The sequence below is a fragment of the Panulirus ornatus genome, chromosome 8, assembly GCF_036320965.1.
Source record: "Panulirus ornatus isolate Po-2019 chromosome 8, ASM3632096v1, whole genome shotgun sequence".
Lineage (NCBI taxonomy): Eukaryota > Metazoa > Arthropoda > Malacostraca > Decapoda > Palinuridae > Panulirus > Panulirus ornatus.
In genome coordinates this window covers 33,139,592-33,159,079 of record NC_092231.1, presented here as the reverse complement: position 1 = coordinate 33,159,079, position 19,488 = coordinate 33,139,592, and the positions used below count along the sequence as shown (strand labels likewise).

Sequence of the window (19,488 nt, the reverse complement as noted above, 5' to 3'; positions counted from 1 at the left end):
TTTCACACACTCTACCAAAGTCAGTCACCAGTTTCTGCAGTTTCTCACCTGAATCAGCCACTAGCGCTGTATCATCAGCGGACAACAACTGACTCATTTCCCAAGCTCTCTCATCCACAACAGACTGCATATTTGCCCCTTTTCCAAAACTCTTGCATTCACCTCCCTAACAACCCCATCCATAAACAAATTAAACAACCATGGAGACATCATGCACCCCTGCTGCAAACCAACATTCACTGGGAACCAGTCACTTTCCTCTCTTCCTACACGCACACATGCCTTACATCCTCGATAAAAACTTTTCACTGCTTCTAACAACTTACCTCCAACCATATATTCTTAATACCTTCCACAGAGCATCTCTATCAACTCCATCATATGCCTTCTACAGATCCATAAATGCTACATACAAATCCATTTGCTTCTCTAAGTATTTGTCGCATAAATTCTTTAAAGCAAACACCTTATCCACACATCCTCTACCACTTCTGAAACCACACTGCTCTTCCCCAATCTGATGCGCTGTACATGCCTTCACCCTCTCAGTCAATACCCTCCCATATAGTTTCCCAGGAATACTCAACAGACTTATACCTCTGTAATTTGAGCACTCACTCTTATCCCCTTTGCCATTGTACAATTGCACTATGCAAGCATTCCGCCAGTCCTTAGGCACCTCACCATGAGTCATACGTACATTAAATAACCTTACCAACCAGTCAACAATACAGTCACCCCTTTTTTAATGAACTCCACTGCAATACCATCCAAACCTGCTGCCTTGCCGGCTTTCATCTTCCGCAAAGCTTTTACTACCTTTACTCTGTTTACCAAATCATTCTCCCTAACCCTCTCACTTTGCACACCACCTCGACCAAAACACCCTATATCTCCTACTCTATCATCAAACACATTCAACAAACCTTCAAAATACTCACTCCATCTCCTTCTCACATCACCACTACTTGCTATCACCTCTCCATTAGCCCCCTTCACTGATGTTCCCATTTGTTCCCTTGTCTTACGCACTTTATTTACCTCCTTCCAAAAAATCTTTTTATTCTCCTTAAAATCTAATGATACTCTCTCACTCCAACTCTCATTTGCCCTCTTTTTCGCCTCTTGCACCTTTCTCTTGACCTCCTGTCTCTTTCTTTTATACATCTCCCACTCATTTGCATTATTTCCCTGCAAAAATCGTCCAAATGCCTCTCTCTTCTCTTTCACTAATAATCTTACCTCTTCATCCCACTACTCACTACACTTTCTTATCTGCCCACCTCCCACGCTTCTCATGCCACAAGCATCTTTTGCACAAGCCATCACTGCTTCCCTAAATACATCCCATTCATCCCCCACTCCCCTTACCTCCTTTGTTCACACCTTTTTCCATTCTGCACTCAGTCTCTTCTGGTACTTCCTCACACAAGTCTCCTTCCCAAGCTCACTTACTCTCACCACTCTCTTCACCCCAACATTCTCTCTTTTCTGAAAACCTCTACAAATCTTCACCTTCGCCTCCACAAGATAATGATTAGACATCCCTCCAGTTGCACCTCTCAGAACATTAACATTCAAAAGTCTCTCTTTCGTGCGCCTGTCAATTAAAACGTAATCCAATAACGCTCTCTGGCCATCTCTCCTACTTACATACGTATACTATGCATATCTCTTTTTCAACCAGGTATTCCCGATCACCAGTCCTCTTTCAGCACATAAATTTACAAGCTCTTCACCATTTCCATTTACAACACTGAGCACCCCATGTACACCACTTATTGCCTCAACTGCCACATTACTCACCTTTGCATTCAAATCACCCATCACTATAACCCGGTCTCGTGCATCAAAACTACTAACACACTCATTCAGCTGCTCCCAAACTACTTGCCTCTCATGATTTTTCTTCTCATGCCCAGGTGCATATCACCAATAATCACCCATCTCTCTCCATCCACTTTCAGTTTTACCCATATCAGTGTAGAGTACTTTCTTACACTATCACCTAACCTAACCTAACCTAACCTAACCTAACCTAACCTAACCTAACCTAACCTAACCTAACCTAACCTAACCACTCCTGTTTCAGGAGTAGTGCTACTCCTTCCCTTGCTCTTGTCGTTTCACTAACCCCTGACTTTACTCCCAAGACATTCCCAAACCACTCTTCCCCTTTACCCTTGAGCTTCGTTTCACGCAGAGCCAAAACATCCAGGTTCGTTTCCTCAAACATACTACCTATCTCTCCTTTTTTATCATGTTGGTTACATCCACACACATTTAGACACCCCAATCTGAGCCTTCGAGGAGGATGAGCACTCCCCGCGTGACACCTTATTCTGTTTCCCCTTTTAGAAAGTTAAAATCCAAGGAGGGGTGGGTTTCTAGTACACCGCTCCCGCCCCCTTTAGTCGCCTTCTACGACACGTGAGGAATGCGTGGGAAGTCATAACCGATAGTGATGAAGTGAGAAGGAGATGGAGGGAGTATTTTCAAGGATTGTTCAATGTGTTTGATGATAGAATGGCAGATGTAGGGTGTTTTGGTCGTGGGGGTGGTGTACGAAGAGAGAGGGTCAGGGATAATGTTTTGGTTCAGAGAGAAGAGGCAGTGAAAGCCTTGCGGGAGATGAAATCCGGCAAGGTGGCGAGTTGGATGGTATCTCAATTGAATTTATTAAGAAGGGGGATGATTTTGTTATTGACTGGTTGGTAAGGATATTTGATGTATGTATGGATCATGGTGAAGTGCCTGAGGATGGTGGAATGCATGTATAGTGCTATTGTACAAAGGCAAATGGGAGAAAGGGGAGTGTTCAAACTAAAGAAGCATAAGTTTATTGAGTATTCCTGGAAAATTGTAAAGGAAGGTATTGATTGAGAGGGTGAAGGCATGTACAGAGCATCAGACTGGGGAGGAGAAGAGTGGCTTCAGAAGTGGTTGAGGATGTGTGGATCAGGTGTTTCCTGTGAAAAATGTGTGAGAAATATTTAGAAAATAAAATGGAATTGTATGTGGCACTTATGGATCTAGAGAAGGCTTATGATAGGGGAGATTCAGATTCTTTGTGGAAGATCTTAAGTGTATATGGCGTGGGAGGTAAGCTGCTAGAAACAGTGATTTTTTTTTCATCAAGGATGAGTAATTGGTTCCTAGTGAAGGTTGGTCTGTGGCAGGGGTGTGTAATATCTCCAAGGTTGTTTAATTTGTTTATGGATGGGGTGGTTAGGAAGGTTAAAGCAAGAGTTTTTGAGAGAAAGGCGAATATGCAGTCTGTTGGAGATAAGAGGGCCTGGGAAATGACTCAGTTGCTGTTCGTTGGTGATATAGCACTGGTGGCTGCTTCAAGTGAGAAAATGCAAAAGTTGTTGACTGAGTTTGGAAAAGTGTGTCAAAGGAGAAAGTTGAGAGTAAATGCGAATAAGAGTAAGATTATAAGGTTTATCAGGGTTGAGGAACAAGGTAATTGGGATGTAATTTTGAATGGAGGAAAATTGGAGGAAGTGAACTGTTTTAGATATATGGAAGTGAACTTGTCACGGACTGGAACCATGGAAGTGGAAGTGAGTCACAGGGTGTATGAAAGGAGTGAACGTTATCTCAGAAAGCAAAAATTGGTTTAAAAGAATAGTAATTCCATCCATATACATATCAATATATACACATACATACATATACATACACATACATGGACATATACATATATACACATGTACATACATATTCATACTTACTTGCCTTCAATCCATTTCCGGAGCCATCTTGCCGCACAGGAAACAGCATTGCTGCCCCCCACTTCAGCGAGGTAAAGCCATGAAAACAGGCAAAAAGGCCACATTCATTCACACTCAGTCTCTAACTGTTATGTGTAATGCACTGAAACAACAGCTTCCTATCCACATCCAGGCCCCACAAGACTTTCCATGGTTTACCCCAGACGCTTCACATGCCCTGGTTCAATCCACTGACAGCACGTCGACCTCAATAAGCTACATCGTTCCAATTCACTCTATTACTCGCACGTCTCTCACCCTCCTGTATGTTCAGGCCCCGATCCCTCAAAATCTTTTTCACTCCATCCTTCCACCTCCAACTGGTCCCGCTTCTCCTTGTTCCCTCCATTTCTGACACATATAACCTCTTTCTCAATCTTTCCTCACTCATTCTCTCAATGTATCCAAACCATTTCAACACACCTTCTTCTGCTCTCTCGACCACACTCTTTTAATTACCACTTATCTCTCTTACCCTTTCATTACTTACTCTATCAAACCACCTCACACGACATGTTGTCCTCAAACATTTCATTTCCATCACATCAACCCTCCTTCGCACAGCCCTATCTATAGCCCATGTCTCGCAACCATATAACATTGTTAGAACCACTATTCCTTCAAACATATCCATTTCTTCTCTTCGAGATAACGCTCTCACCTTCCATACATTCTTCAACGCTCCCAGAACCTTCGCCCCCTCCTCCACCCTGTGACTCACTTCCGCTTCCCTGGTTCCATCTGCTGGTAGCTCCACTCCCAGATATCTAAAACACTTCACTTCCTCCAGTTTTTCTCAATTCAAACTTACCTCCCAGTTGACTTGTCCCTCAACCCTACTAAACCTAATAAACTTACTGTTATTCACATTTACTCTCAACTTTCTTCTTTCACGCACTTTACCAAACTCAGTCACCAACTTTTGCAGTTCCTCACATGAATCTGCCACCATGGCTGTATCATCAGCGAACAACAACCGACTCACTTCTCAAGCTCTCTCTCATCCACAACAGACTGCATACTTGCTTCTCTCTCCAAAACTCTTGCATTCACCTCCCTAAAAAAACCATCAATAAACAAATTTAACAACCATGGAGACATCACACACCCCTGCCGCAAACCGATATTCACTGGGAACCAATCACTTTCCTCTCTTCCTACTCGTTCACATACCTTACATCCTCGATAAAAACTTTTCACTGCTTCTAATAACTTGCCTCCCACACCATATACTCTTAATGCCTTCCACAGAACATCTTTATCAACTCTATCATATGCCTTCTCCAGATCCATAAATGCTAAATACAAATCCATTTGTTTTTCTAAGTATTTCACGCATACATTCTTCAAAGCAAACACCTGATCCACACATCCTCTACCACTTCTGAAACCACACTGCTCTTCCCCATTCTGATGCTATGTACATGCCTTGACCCTCTCAATCAATACCCTCCCATATAATCTCCCAGGAATACTCAACAAACTTATACCTCTGTAATTTGAACACCCACCTTTATCCCCTTTGCCTTTGTACAGTGGCGCTATGCATGCATTCCGCCAATCCTCAGGCACTTCACCATGAACCATACATACATTGAATATTCTCACCAACCAGTCAACAACACATTCACCCCATTTTTTAATGAATTCCACAGCAATACCATCCAAACCCGCCCCCTTGCCGACTTTCATCTTCCACAAAGCTTTTACTACCTCTTTTCTGTTTACCAGATCATTCTCCCTGACCCTCTCACTTCGAACAGCAACTCGTCCAAAACACCCTACATCTGCCACCCTATCATCAAACACATTCAACAAACATTCAAAATACTCACTCCATCTCCTTCTCACTTCACCACTAATTGTTATTTCCTCCCCATTTGCCCCCTTCACCGATGTACCCATTTGTTCTCTTGTCTTACGCACTTTATTTACCTCCTTCCAAAACATCTTTTTATTCTTCCTAGAATTTAATGATACTCTCTCACCCCAACTCTCATTTGCCCTCTTTTTCACCTCTTGCACCTTTCTCTTGACTTCCTGTCTCTTTCTTTTATACGTCTCCCATTCATTTGGACTATTTCCCTGCAAAAATTGTCCAAATGCCTCTCTCTTCTCTTTCACTAACAATCTTATTTCTTCATCCCTTCACTCACTACCCTTTCTAATCTACCCACCTCCCACCTTTCTCATGCTGCAGGAATTTTTTGCGCAAACTATCACTGCTTCCCTAAATACATTCCATTCCTCCTCCACTCCCCTTACGTCATTTGCTCTCATCTTTTTCCATTCTGCACTCAATCTATTCATATAGTTCCTCACATAATTCTCCTTCCCAGCTCACTCACTCTCACCACTCTTCACCCTAAACTTCTCTCTTTTTTTTCTGAAAACCTCTACAAATCTTTACGTTCGCCTTCACAAGAAAATGATCAGACAGCCTTCCAGTTGCACCTCTCAGCACATTAACATCCAAAAGGCTTTCTTTCATGCGCCTATCAATCAACATGTAATTCAATAATGCTCTCTGGCCATCTGTCCAACTTGCATACGTATACTTATGTATTTTTTTTTTAAACTATTCGCCATTTCCCGCGTTAGCGAGGTAGCGTTAAGAACAGAGGACTGGGCCTTTGTGGAATATCCTCACCTGGCCCCCTTCTGTTCCTTCTTTTGGAAAAATTAAAAAAAAAACGAGAGGGGAGGATTTCCAGCCCCCCGCTCCCTCCCCTTTTAGTCGCCTTCTACGACACGCAGGGAATACGTGGGAAGTATTCTTAATCCCCTATCCCCAGGGATAGGGGGTTTATATATATATATATATATATATATATATATATGTAGGAAGAGAGGAAAGTGATTGGTTCTCAGTGAATGTAGGTTTGCGGCAGGGGTGTGTGATGTCTCCATGGTTGTTTAATTTGTTTATGGATGGGGTTGTTAGGGAGGTAAATGCAAGAGTTTTGGAAAGAGGGGCAAGTATGAAGTCTGTTGGGGATGAGAGAGCTTGGGAAGTGAGTCAGTTGTTGTTCGGTGATGATACAGCGCTGGTGGCTGATTCATGTGAGAAACTGCAGAAGCTGGTGACTGAGTTTGGTAAAGTGTGTGGAAGAAGAAAGTTAAGAGTAAATGTGAATAAGAGCAAGGTTATTAGGTACAGTAGGGTTGAGGGTCAAGTCAATTGGGAGGTGAGTTTGAATGGAGAAAAACTGGAGGAAGTGAAGTGTTTTAGATATCTGGTAGTGGATCTGGCAGCGGATGGAACCATGGAAGCGGAAGTGGATCATAGGGTGGGGGAGGGGGCGAAAATTCTGGGGGCCTTGAAGAATGTGTGGAAGTCGAGAACATTATCTCGGAAAGCAAAAATGGGTATGTTTGAAGGAATAGTGGTTCCAACAATGTTGTATGGTTGCGAGGCGTGGGCTATGGATAGAGTTGTGCGGAGGAGGATGGATGTGCTGGAAATGAGATGTTTGAGGACAATGTGTGGTGTGAGGTGGTTTGATCGAGTGAGTAACGTAAGGGTAAGAGAGATGTGTGGAAATAAAAAGAGCGTGGTTGAGAGAGCAGAAGAGGGTGTTTTGAAGTGGTTTGGGCACATGGAGAGAATGAGTGAGGAAAGATTGACCAAGAGGATATATGTGTCGGAGGTGGAGGGAACGAGGAGAAGAGGGAGACCAAATTGGAGGTGGAAAGATGGAGTGAAAAAGATTTTGTGTGATCGGGGCCTGAACATGCAGGAGGGTGAAAGGAGGGCAAGGAATAGAGTGAATTGGAGCGATGAGGTATACCGGGGTTGACGTGCTGTCAGTGGATTGAATCAAGGCATGTGAAGCGGCTGGGGTAAACCATGGAAAGCTGTGTAGGTGTGTATATTTGCGTGTGTGGACGTATGTATATACATGTGTATGGGGGTGGGTTGGGCCATTTCTTTCGTCTGTTTCCTTGCGCTACCTCGCAAACGCGGGAGACAGCGACAAAGTATAATAAATAAAAAATATATATATATATATATATATATATATATATATATATATATATATATATATATTTTGTCGCTGTCTCCCGCGTTTGCGAGGTAACGCAAGGAAACAGACGAAAGAAATGGCCCAACCCACCCCCATACACATGTATATACATACGTCCACACACGCAAATATACATACCTACACAGCTTTCCATGGTTTACCCCGGACGCTTCACATGCCCTGATTATGTATATCTCTCTTTTTAAACAAGGTATTCCCAATCACCAGTCCTTTTTCAGCACACAAATTTACAAGCTCTTCACCATTTCCATTTACAACACTGAACACCCCATGTACACCAATTATTCCCTCAACTTCCACATTGCTCACCTTTGCATTCAAATCACCCATCACTGTAACCCGGTCTCGTGCATCAAAGCTACTGACACTTACTCAGCTACTCCCAAAATACTTGCCTCTCATGATCTTTCTTCTCATGACCAGGTGCATAGGTACCAATAATCATCCAATTCTCTCCATCCACTTTCAGTTTTACCCATATCAATCTAGAATTACTTTCTTACACTCTATCACATACTCCCACAATTCCTGTTTCAGGAGTAGTGCTACTTCTTCCTTTGCTCTTGTCCTCTCACCAACCACTGACTTTACTCCCAAGACATTCCCAAACTATTCTTCCCCCTTACCCTTGAGCTTCGTTTCACGCAGAACCATAATATCCAGGTTCCTTTCTTCAAACATAATACCTATCTCTCCTTTTTTCTCATCTTGGTTACATCCACACACGTTTATACATCCCAGTCCGAACCTACGATGAGGATGAGCACTCCCCGCATGACTCCTTCTGTTTCCTCTTTTAGAAAGTTTAAATCCAAGGAGGGGAGGGTTTCTATCTCCCCACTCCCGTCCCCTTTAGTCGCCTTCTACGACATGCGGGGAATGCATGGGAAGTATTCTTTCTCCCCTATCCCCAGGGATTGATATATATGAGTGAGGAAAGATTGAGAAAGAGGATATATGTGTCAGATGTGGAGGAAACGAGGAGGAGTGGGAGACCAAATTGTAGGTGGAAAGATGGAGTGGAAAAGATTTTGAGTGATCGGGGCCTGAACATGCAGGAGGGTGAAAGACGTGCAAGGAATAGAGTGAATTGGAACGATGTGGTGTACCGGAGTCGACGTGCTGTCAATTGATTGAACCAGGGCATTTGAAGCGTCTAGGGTAAAACATGGAAAGTTCTGTGGCGCCTGCATGTGGAAAGGGAGCTGTGGTTTCGGTGCATTATACATGACAGCTAGAGACTGATTGCGAACAAATGTGGCCTTTGTTGTCTTTTCCTACCGCTACCTCGCGTGCTGCGGGGGTAGAGGGTTGTCATTTCATGTGTGGCAGGGTGGCGACGGGAATGAATAAAGGTAGCAAGTATGAATTATGTACATGTGTATATATGTATATGTCTGTGTATGCATATATATGTATATGTTTAAATGTATAGGTTTGTATACGTGCGTGTGTGGACGTGTATGTATAAACATGTGTATGTGGGTGGGTTGGGCCATTCTTTCGTCTGTTTCCTTGCGCTACCTCGCTAACGCGGGAAACAGCAACAAAGTTTGATAATGATATGGTGGTGAGAGTAAGTGAGCTTGGGAAGGAGACTTGTGTGAGGAAGTGCCAGGAGAGACTGAGTACAGAATGGAAAAAGGTGAGAACAAAGGACGTAAGGGGATTGGGGGAGGAATGGGATGTATTTAGGGAAGTAGTGATGGACTGCGCAAAAGATACTTGTGGCATGAGAAGAGTGGGAGGTGGGCAGATTAGAAAGAGTAGTGAGTGGTGATATGAAGAATTAAAATTATGAGTGAAAGAGAAGAGAGAGGCATTTGGATGATTTTTGCAGGGAAATAATACAAATGAGTGGAAGATGTATAAAAGAAAGAGGCAGGAGGTCAAGAGAAAGGTGCAAGAAGTGAAAAAGAGGGCAAATGAAAGTTGGGGTGAGAGAGTATCATTAAATTTTAGGGAGAATAAAAAGATGTTTTGGAAGGAGGTAAATAAAGTGCGTAAGACAAGGGAACAAATGGGAACATCAGTGAAGGGGGCTAATGGGGAGGTGATAACAAGTAGTGGTGATGTGAGAAGGAGATGGAGTGAGTATTTTGAAGGTTTGTTCAATGTGTTTGATGATAGAGTAGGAGATATAGGGTGTTTTGGTCGAGGTGATGTGCAAAGTGAGAGGGTTAGGGAGAATGATTTGGTAAACAGACAAGAGGTAGCAAAAGCTTTGTTGAAGATGAAAGCCGGCAAGGCAGCGGGTTTGGATGGTATTGCAGTGGAATTTATTAAAAAAGGGGTGACTGTGTTGTTGACTGATTGGTAAGGTTATTTACTGTATGTATGACTCATGGTGAGGTGTCTCAGGATTGGCAGAATGCATGCATAGTGCCATTGTACAAAGGCAAAGGGGATAAAAGTGAGTGCTTAAATTACAGAGGTATAAGTTTGTTGAGTATTCCTGGGAAACTATATGGGAGGGTATTGATTGAGAGGGTGAAGGCATGTACAAAGTATCAGATTGGGGAAGAGCAGTGTGGTTTCAGAAGTGGTAGAGGATGTGTGGATCAGGTGTTAGCTTTGAAAAATGAATATGAGAAATACTTAGAAAAGCAAATGGATTTGTATGTAGAATTTATGGATCTGGAGAAGGCATATGATATAGTTGATAGAGATGCTCTGCGGAAGGTATTAAGAATATATGGTGTGGGAGGCAAGTTGTTAGAAATAGTGAAAAGTTTTTATCGAGGATGTAAGGCATGTGTACGAGTAGGAAGAGAGGAAAGTGATTGGTTCTCAGTGAATGTCGGTTTGCGGCAGGGGTGCGTGATGTCTCCATGGTTGTTTAATTTGTTTATGGATGGGGTTGTTAGGGAGGTGAATGCAAGAGTTGTGGAGAGAGGGGCAAGTATGCAGTCTGTTGTGGATTAGAGAGCTTGGGAAGTGAGTCAGTTGTTGTTCGCTGACGATACATCGCTGGTGGCTGATTCAGGTGAGAAACTGCAGAAACTGGTGACTGAAGTTGGTAAAGTATGTGAAAGAAGAAAGTTGAGAGTAAATGTGAATAAGAGGAAGGTTATTAGGTACAGTAGGATTGAGGGACAAGTCAATTGGGAGGTGCGTTTGAATGGAGAAAAACTGGAGGCAGTGAAGTGTTTTAGATATCTGGGAGTGGATCTGGCAGTGGATGGAACCATGGAAGCGGAAGTGAATCATAGGGTGGGGGAGAGGGCGAAAGTTCTGGGAGCGTTGAAAAATGTGTGGAAGGCGAGAACGTTATCTCGGAAAGCAAAAATGGGTATGTTTGAAGGAATAGTGTTTCCAACAATGTTATATGGTTGCGAGGCGTGGGCTATAGATAGAGTTGTGCGGAGGAGGGTGGATGTGTTGGAAATGAGATGTTTGAGGACAATATGTGGTGTGAGGTGGTTTGATCGGGTAAGTAATGAAAGGGTAAGAGAGATGTGTGGTAATAAAAAGAGTGTGGTTGAGAAAGCAGAAGAGGGTGTTTTGAAATGGTTTGGTCACATGGGGAGAATGAGTGAGAAAAAATTGACAAAGGGGATATATATGTCAGAGGTGGAGCGAACGAAGAGAAGTGGAAGACGAAATTGGAGGTGGAAAGATGGAGTGAAAAGGATTTTGTGTGATCGGGGCCTGAACATGCAGGAGGATGAAAGGCGTGCAAGGAATAGAGTTAATTGGAACAATGTGGTGTACCGGGGTCGACGTGCTGTCAATGGATTGAAACAGGGCATGTGAAGCGTCTGGGGTAAACCATGGAAAGTTCTGTGGGGCCTGGATGTGGAAAGGGAGCTGTGGTTTCGGTGCATTATTCATGACAGCTAGAGACTGAGTGTGAACGAATGGGGCCTTTGTCGTCTTTTCCTAGTGCTAACGTGAGCTCATGCGGGGGGAGGGGGTTGTCATTTCATGTGTGGCGGGGTGGCGACGGGAATGAATAAGGGCATACAGTATGAATTATGTACATGTGTGTATAGTTATATGTCTGTGTGTATAAATATATGTATACGTTGAGATGTATAGGCATGTATATGTGCGTGTGTGGACGTGTATGTATATACATGTGTATGCGGGTGGGTTGGGCCATTCTTTCGTCTGGTTCCTTGTACTACCTCGCTAACGCGGGAGACAGCGCCAAAGTATAATAGAAAGAAAAAAATAAATAAATATATATATATATATATATATATATATATATATATATATATATATATATATATATATATATATATATATATTTTTTTTTTTTTTTTTTTTTTCATACTATTCGCCATTTCCCGCGATAGCGAGGTAGCGTTAAGAACAGAGGACTGGGCCTTTGAGGGAATATCTTCACCTGGCCCCCTTCTCTGTTCCTTCTTTTGGAAAATTAAAAAATACGAGAGGGGAGGATTTCCAGCCCCCCGCTCCCTTCCCTTTTAGTCGCCTTCTACGACACGCAGGGAATACGTGGGAAGTATTCTTTCTCCCCTATCCCCAGGGATAATATATATATATATATATATATATATATATATATATATATATATATATATATATATATATATCCCCCATTTTAGAAAGTTAATACAAGGAGGGGAGGATTTCTGGCCCCCCGCTTCCGTCCCCTCTAGTCACTTTCTACGACACGCGAGGAATACGTGGGAAGTATTCTTTCACCCCTATCCCCAGGGATAATATACATATATATATACATATACACATACACACACATACACATACATACGCACATATACACACACACACACACACACACACACACACATACATATATATACATATGAAAAATGTAAGAAACAATTTGGAAAACTGAAACTTCTAGCTTGAAATGAACGAAAAAAACAGAGAAGAGGTAGTGACAGCTTTGCGGAAGATGAAAGCCGGCAAGGCAGCAGGTTTGGATGGTATTGCAGTGGAATTTATTAAAAAAGGGAGTGACTGTATTGTTGACTGGTTGGTAAGGTTATTTAATGTATGTATGACTCATGGTGAGGTGCCTGAGGATTGGCGGAATGCGTGCATAGTGCCATTGTACAAAGGCAAAGGGGATAAGAGTGAGTGCTCAAATTACAGAGGTATAAGTTTGTTGAGTATTCCTGGTAAATTATATGGGAGGGTATTGATTGAGAGGGTGAAGGCATGTACAGAGCATCAGATTGGGGAAGAGCAGTGTGGTTTCAGAAGTGGTAGAGGATGTGTGGATCAGGTGTTTGCTTTGAAGAATGTATGTGAGAAATACTTAGAAAAGCAAATGGATTTGTATGTAGCATTTATGGATCTGGAGAAGGCATATGATAGAGTTGATAGAGATGCTCTGTGGAAGGTAGTAAGAATATATGGTGTGGGAGGAAAGTTGTTAGAAGCAGTGAAAAGTTTTTATCGAGGATGTAAGGCATGTGTACGTGTAGGAAGAGAAGAAAGTGATTGGTTTCTCAGTGAATGTAGGTTTGCGGCAGGGGTGTGTGATGTCTCCATGGTTGTTTAATTTGTTTATGGATGGGGTTGTTAGGGAGGTAAATGCAAGACTTTTGGAAGGAGGGGCAAGTATGAAGTCTGTTGGGGATGAGAGAGCTTGGGAAGTGAGTCAGTTGTAGTTCGCTGATGATACAGCGCTGGTGGCTGATTCATGTGAGAAACAGCAGAAGCTGGTGACTGAGTTTGATAAAGTGTGTGGAAGAAGAAAGTTAAGAGTAAATGTGAATAAGAGCAAGATTATTAGGTACAGTAGGGTTGAGGTTCAAGTCAATTGGGAGGTGAGTTTGAATGGAGAAAAACCGGAGGAAGTGAAGTGTTTTAGATATCTGGGAGTGGATCTGGCAGCGGATGGAACCATGGAAGCGGAAGTGGATCATAGGGTGGGGGAGGGGGCGAAAATTCTGGGGGCCTTGAAGAATGTGTGGAAGTCGAGAACATTATCTCGGAAAGCAAAAATGGGTATGTTTGAAGGAATAGTGGTTCCAACAATGTTGTATGGTTGCGAGGCGTGGGCTATGGATAGAGTTGTGCGCAGGAGGATGGATGTGCTGGAAATGAGATGTTTGAGGACAATGTGTGGTGTGAGGTGGTTTGATCGAGTGAGTAACGTAAGGGTAAGAGAGATGTGTGGAAATAAAAAGAGCGTGGTTGAGAGAGCAGAAGAGGGTGTTTTGAAGTGGTTTGGGCACATGGAGAGGATGAGTGAGGAAAGATTGACCAAGAGGATATATGTGTCGGAGGTGGAGGGAACGAGGAGAAGAGGGAGACCAAATTGGAGGTGGAAAGATGGAGTGAAAAAGATTTTGTGTGATCGGGGCCTGAACATGCAGGAGGGTGAAAGGAGAGCAAGGAATAGAGTGAATTGGATCGATGTGGTATACCGGGGTTGACGTGCTGTCAGTGGATTGAATCAAGGCATGTGAAGCGTCTGGGGTAAACCATGGAAAGCTGTGTAGGTATGTATATTTGCGTGTGTGGACGTATGTATATACATGTGTATGGGGGGGGGGGGGGGGGTTGGGCCATTTCTTTCGTCTGTTTCCTTGCGCTACCTCGCAAACGCGGGAGACAGCGACAAAGTATAATAAAAAAATAATAATATTTATTTATTTATTTTGCTTTGTCGCTGTCTCCCGCGTTTGCGAGGTAGCGCAACGAAGCAGACGAAAGAAATGGCCCAACCCACTTCCATACACATGTATATACATACACGTCCCCACACGCAAATATACATACCCATACATCACAATGTACACATATGTATACACTTTCCTCTTTTCCTACACGTACACATGCCTTACATCCTCGATAAAAACTTTTCACTGCTTCTAACAACTTGCCTCCCACACCATGTATTCTTAATACTTTCCACAGAGCATCTCTATCAACTCTATCATATGCCTTCTCCAGATCCATAAATGCTACATACAAATCCATTTGCTTTTCTAAGTATTTCTCACATACATTCTTCAAAGCAAACACCTGATCCACACATCCTCTACCACTTCTGAAACCACACTGCTCTTCCCCAATCTGATGCTCTGTACATGCCTTCACCCTCTCAATCAATACCCTCCCATATAATTTACCAGGAATACTCAACAAACTTATACCTCTGTAATTTGAGCACTCACTCTTATCCCCTTTGCCTTTGTACAATTGTTTATGGATGGGGTTGTTAGGGAGGTAAATGCAAGAGTTTTGGAAAGAGGGGCAAGTATGAAGTCTGTTGGGAATGAGAGAGCTTGGGAAGTGAGTCAGTTGTTGTTCGCTGATGATACAGCGCTGGTGGCTGATTCATGTGAGAAACTGCAGAAGCTGGTGACTGAGTTTGGAAAAGTGTGTGGAAGAAGAAAGTTAAGAGTAAATGTGAATAAGAGCAAGGTTATTAGGTACAGTAGGGTTGAGGGTCAAGTCAATTGGGAGGTGAGTTTGAATGGAGAAAAACTGGAGGAAGTGAAGTGTTTTAGATATCTGGGAGTGGATCTGGCAGCGGACGGAACCATGGAAGCGGAGGTGGATCATAGGGTGGGGGAGGGGGCGAAAATCCTGGGGGCCTTGAAGAATGTGTGGAAGTCGAGAACATTATCTCGGAAATCAAAAATGGGTATGTTTGAAGGAATAGTGGTTCCAACAATGTTGTATGGTTGCGAGGCGTGGGCTATGGATAGAGTTGTGCGCAGGAGGATGGATGTGCTGGAAATGAGATGTTTGAGGACAATGTGTGGTGTGAGGTGGTTTGATCGAGTGAGCAACGTAAGGGTAAGAGAGATGTATGGAAATAAAAAGAGCGTGGTTGAGAGAGCAGAAGAGGGTGTTTTGAAGTGGTTTGGGCATATTGAGAGGATGAGTGAGGAAAGATTGACCAAGAGGATATATGTGTCGGAGGTGGAGGGAACAAGGAGAAGAGGGAGACCAAATTGGAGGTGGAAAGATAGAGTGAAAAAGATTTTGTGTGATCGGGGCCTGAACATGCAGGAGGGTGAAAGGAGGGCAAGGAATAGAGTGAATTGGAGCGATGTGGTGTACCGGGGTTGACGTGCTGTCAGTGGATTGAATCAAGGCATGTGAAGCGTCTGGGGTAAACCATGGAAAGCTGTGTAGGTATGTATATTTGCGTGTGTGGACGTATGTATATACATGTGTATGGGGAGGGTTGGGCCATTTCTTTCGTCTGTTTTCTTGCGCTACCTCGCAAACGCGGGAGACAGCGACAAAGTATAATAAAAGAATAATAATATTTATTTATTTATTTTGCTTTGTCGCTGTCTCCCGCGTTTGCGAGGTAGAGCAACGAAGCAGACGAAAGAAATGGCCCAACCCACTTCCATACACATGTATATACATACACGTCCCCACACGCAAATATACATACCCATACATCACAATGTACACATATGTATACACACACAGACATATACATATATACACATGCACACAATTCACTTTGTCTGGCTTTATTCATTTCCATCGCCACCTCGCCACACATGGAATAACATCCCCCTCCCCCTCATGTGTGCGAGGTAGCGCTTGGAAAAGACAACAAAGGCCCCATTCGTTCACATTCAGGCTCTAGCTGTCATGCAATAATGCCCGAAACCACAGCTCCCTTTCCACATCCAGGCCCCATAGAACATTCCATGGTTTACCCCAGACGCTTCACATCCCCTGATTCAATCCATTGACAGCACGTCGACCCCGGTATAACACATCGATCCAATTCATTCTATTCCTTGCTTGCCTTTCACCCTCCTGCATGTTCAGGCCCCGATCACTCAAAATCTTTTTCACTCCATCTTTCCACCTCCAATTTGGTCTCCCACTTCTCCTCGTTCCCTCCACCTCCGACACATATATCCTCTTGGTCAATCTTTCCTCACTCATTCTCTCCATGTGACCAAACCATTTCAAAACACCCTCTTCTGCTCTCTCAACCACGCTCTTCTTATTTCTAGACATCTCTCTTACCCTTACATTACTTACTCGATCAAACCACCTCACACCACATATTGTCCTCAAAACATCTCATTTCCAGCACATCCACCCTCCTGCTCGCTACTCTATCCATAGCCCACGCCTCGCAACCATACAACATTGTTGGAACCACTACTCCTTCAAACATAGCCATTTTTGCTTTCGGAGATAATGTTCTCGACTTCCACACATTCTTCAAGGCTCCCAGGATTTTCGCCCCCTCCCCCACCCTATGATTCACTTCCGCTTCCATGGTTCCATCCGCCGCCAGATCCACTCCCAGATATCTAAAACACTTTATTTCCTCCAGTTTTTCTCCATTCATACTATTTTTCATACTATTCGCCATCTCCCACGTTAGCGAGGTAGCGTTAAGAACAGAAGACTGAGCCTTTGAGGGAAATCCTCTCTTTGCCCCCTTCTCTGTTCCTTCTTTTGGAAAATCAAAAACGAGACGGGAGGATTTCCATAATCTCTAAAAAATATGTTCATTTCTGTTGATTTCAAAACTATAGGAAGGCATATTTAGAAAAACACAAGAAAGGTCTTTTTCATTCTGGATTCAGAAATGTGCATAAATTTTGTATCTTTTAGTAAACAGTAGATATTATAGATAATCACTTAAATTCCAGAAATGGAATCCTCTGGAACATCAGAATCTGCATCCTCTGGTACATCAACCTCAGAAATGTCCTTCTAGTACTGTATCCCATGCGAGAACAACTTCAGGAGCTGCATCCACTGGTAAGCCCTTTTCTTCAGGTTGGATGTTGCATTTCGAGTAATGTTAGCATAGATATACTGCCCTTTTGTGAAAATTACGTTATCATATCCATGTATATTTCATATTCTCAGTAAAGTTCAGGCATATATATGAAGTTACGTATTTGCACTGTTTGCTCACTTTTCTTGAAAATGATAGTCTACAGAGTTCCTCAGTAATGATATTTGTCACAAGTGCACTAAACATATTCATGTAGAGCTGAAATTATTATACAATGATTCTTCAAAGGTTTCTTTCTTAATGATATGTATATCTGTAATTTCCTAATAATCAAAAGATTCCAATGAAAGTATTTATATTTATATTTTATCTATTTAGTTTTTTAATTCATTTAATTTATTAATTCATTTAAGTTATGGTTTGGTCAAGACAAGAGGTGGTGAAATTCTTGTTGAAAATGAAATCCAATACTGCCCTTTGACCATCTGTCCTACTCACATACGCATACTTATGTATATCTCTCTTTTTAAACCAGGTATTCCCAATCACCAGTCTTTTTTTAGCACATAAATCCACAAGCTCTTAACCATTTTCATTCACAACACTGAATACCTCATGTTCACAAATTATACCCTCAACTGCCACATTACTCACCTTTGCATTTAAATCACCCATCACTAAAACCCGGTCTCATGCATCAAAGCTACTAACACACTCACTCAGCTGCTCCAAAGACACTTGCTTCCATTATCTTTCTTTCTATGACCAGGTGCATAAGCACCAATAATCGCCCATCTCTCCCCATCCACTTTAAGTTTTACCCACATCAGTCTAGAATTTGCTTCCTTACACTCTATCACATACTCCCCCACAACTGTTTCAGGAGTATTGCAACTCCTTCCTTAGCTCTTTTTCTCTCACTAACCCCTGACTTTATTCCCAAGACTTACCCAAACCACTCTTCCCCTTTACCCTTGAGCTTCGTTTCACTCAGAGCCAGAACAAGCAGGTTTCTCTCCTCACACTACTACCTATCTCTCCTTTCTTCTTATCTTGGTTACATCCACACACATTCAAACACCCCAATCTGAACCTCCGAGGAGGATGAGCACTCCCCACTTAACTCCTTCTTCTGTTTCCTTTTATAGAAATTGAAGGGAAAAAGTAGAAAGAAATGGCACTTCACCTGAGGATTATCATGAAGGACTCAGTATCTGCATCACATTTAGGTAATCATATTGATCGTTAGTTGCTCATTCTGAATGAATTATAAACATAACACGTGTTGTTCGCTGATGATACAGCTCTGGTGGCTGATTCGGATGAGAAACTGCAGAAGCTGGTGACTGAGTTTGGTAAAGTGTGTGAAAGAAGAAAGTTGAGAGTAAATGTGAATAAGAGCAAGGTTATTAGGTACAGTAGGGTTGAGGTACAAGTGAATTGGGAGGTAAATTTGAATGGAGAAAAACTGGAGGAAGTGAAGTGTTTTAGATATCTGGGAGTGGATTTGGCAGCGGATGGAACCATGGAAGCGGAAGTGAATCATAGGGTGGGGGAAGGGGGCGAAAGTTCTGAGAGCATTGAAGAATGTGTGGAAGTCGAGGACGTTATCTTGGAAAGCAAAAATGGGTATGTTTGAAGGAATAGTGCTTCCAACAGTGTTATATGGTTGCGAGGCATGGGCTATAGATAGAGTTGTGCGGAGGAGGGTGGATGTGCTGGAAATGAGATGTTTGAGGACAATATGTGGTGTGAGGAGGTTTGATCGAGTAAATAATGAAAGGGTAAGAGAGATGTGTAGTAATAAAAAGAGTGTGGTTGATAGAGCAGAAGAGGGTGTTTTGAAATGGTTTGGTCACATGGAGAGAATGAGTGAGGAAAGATTGACAAAGAGGATATATATGTGTCAGAGGTGGAGGGAACGAGGAGAAGTGGGAGACCGAATTGGAGGTGGAAAGATGGAGTGAAAAAG

At 42.7% G+C, this 19,488-nt stretch overlaps 1 long non-coding RNA gene across 1 annotated transcript in view; it reads left to right on the top strand.

Moving 5' to 3' along the window:
* LOC139749682 (uncharacterized) overlaps window positions 1-18,745 on the top strand; it is a 92,575-nt gene extending 73,830 nt beyond the window's left edge. Inside the window, exons 2-3 of the long non-coding RNA XR_011713012.1 lie at window positions 17,425-17,536; window positions 18,665-18,745. This is a non-coding gene — a long non-coding RNA (uncharacterized lncRNA). The remainder of the gene's footprint in view (window positions 1-17,424; window positions 17,537-18,664) is intronic.
* The last annotated feature ends 743 nt before the right edge of the window (window positions 18,746-19,488 follow it).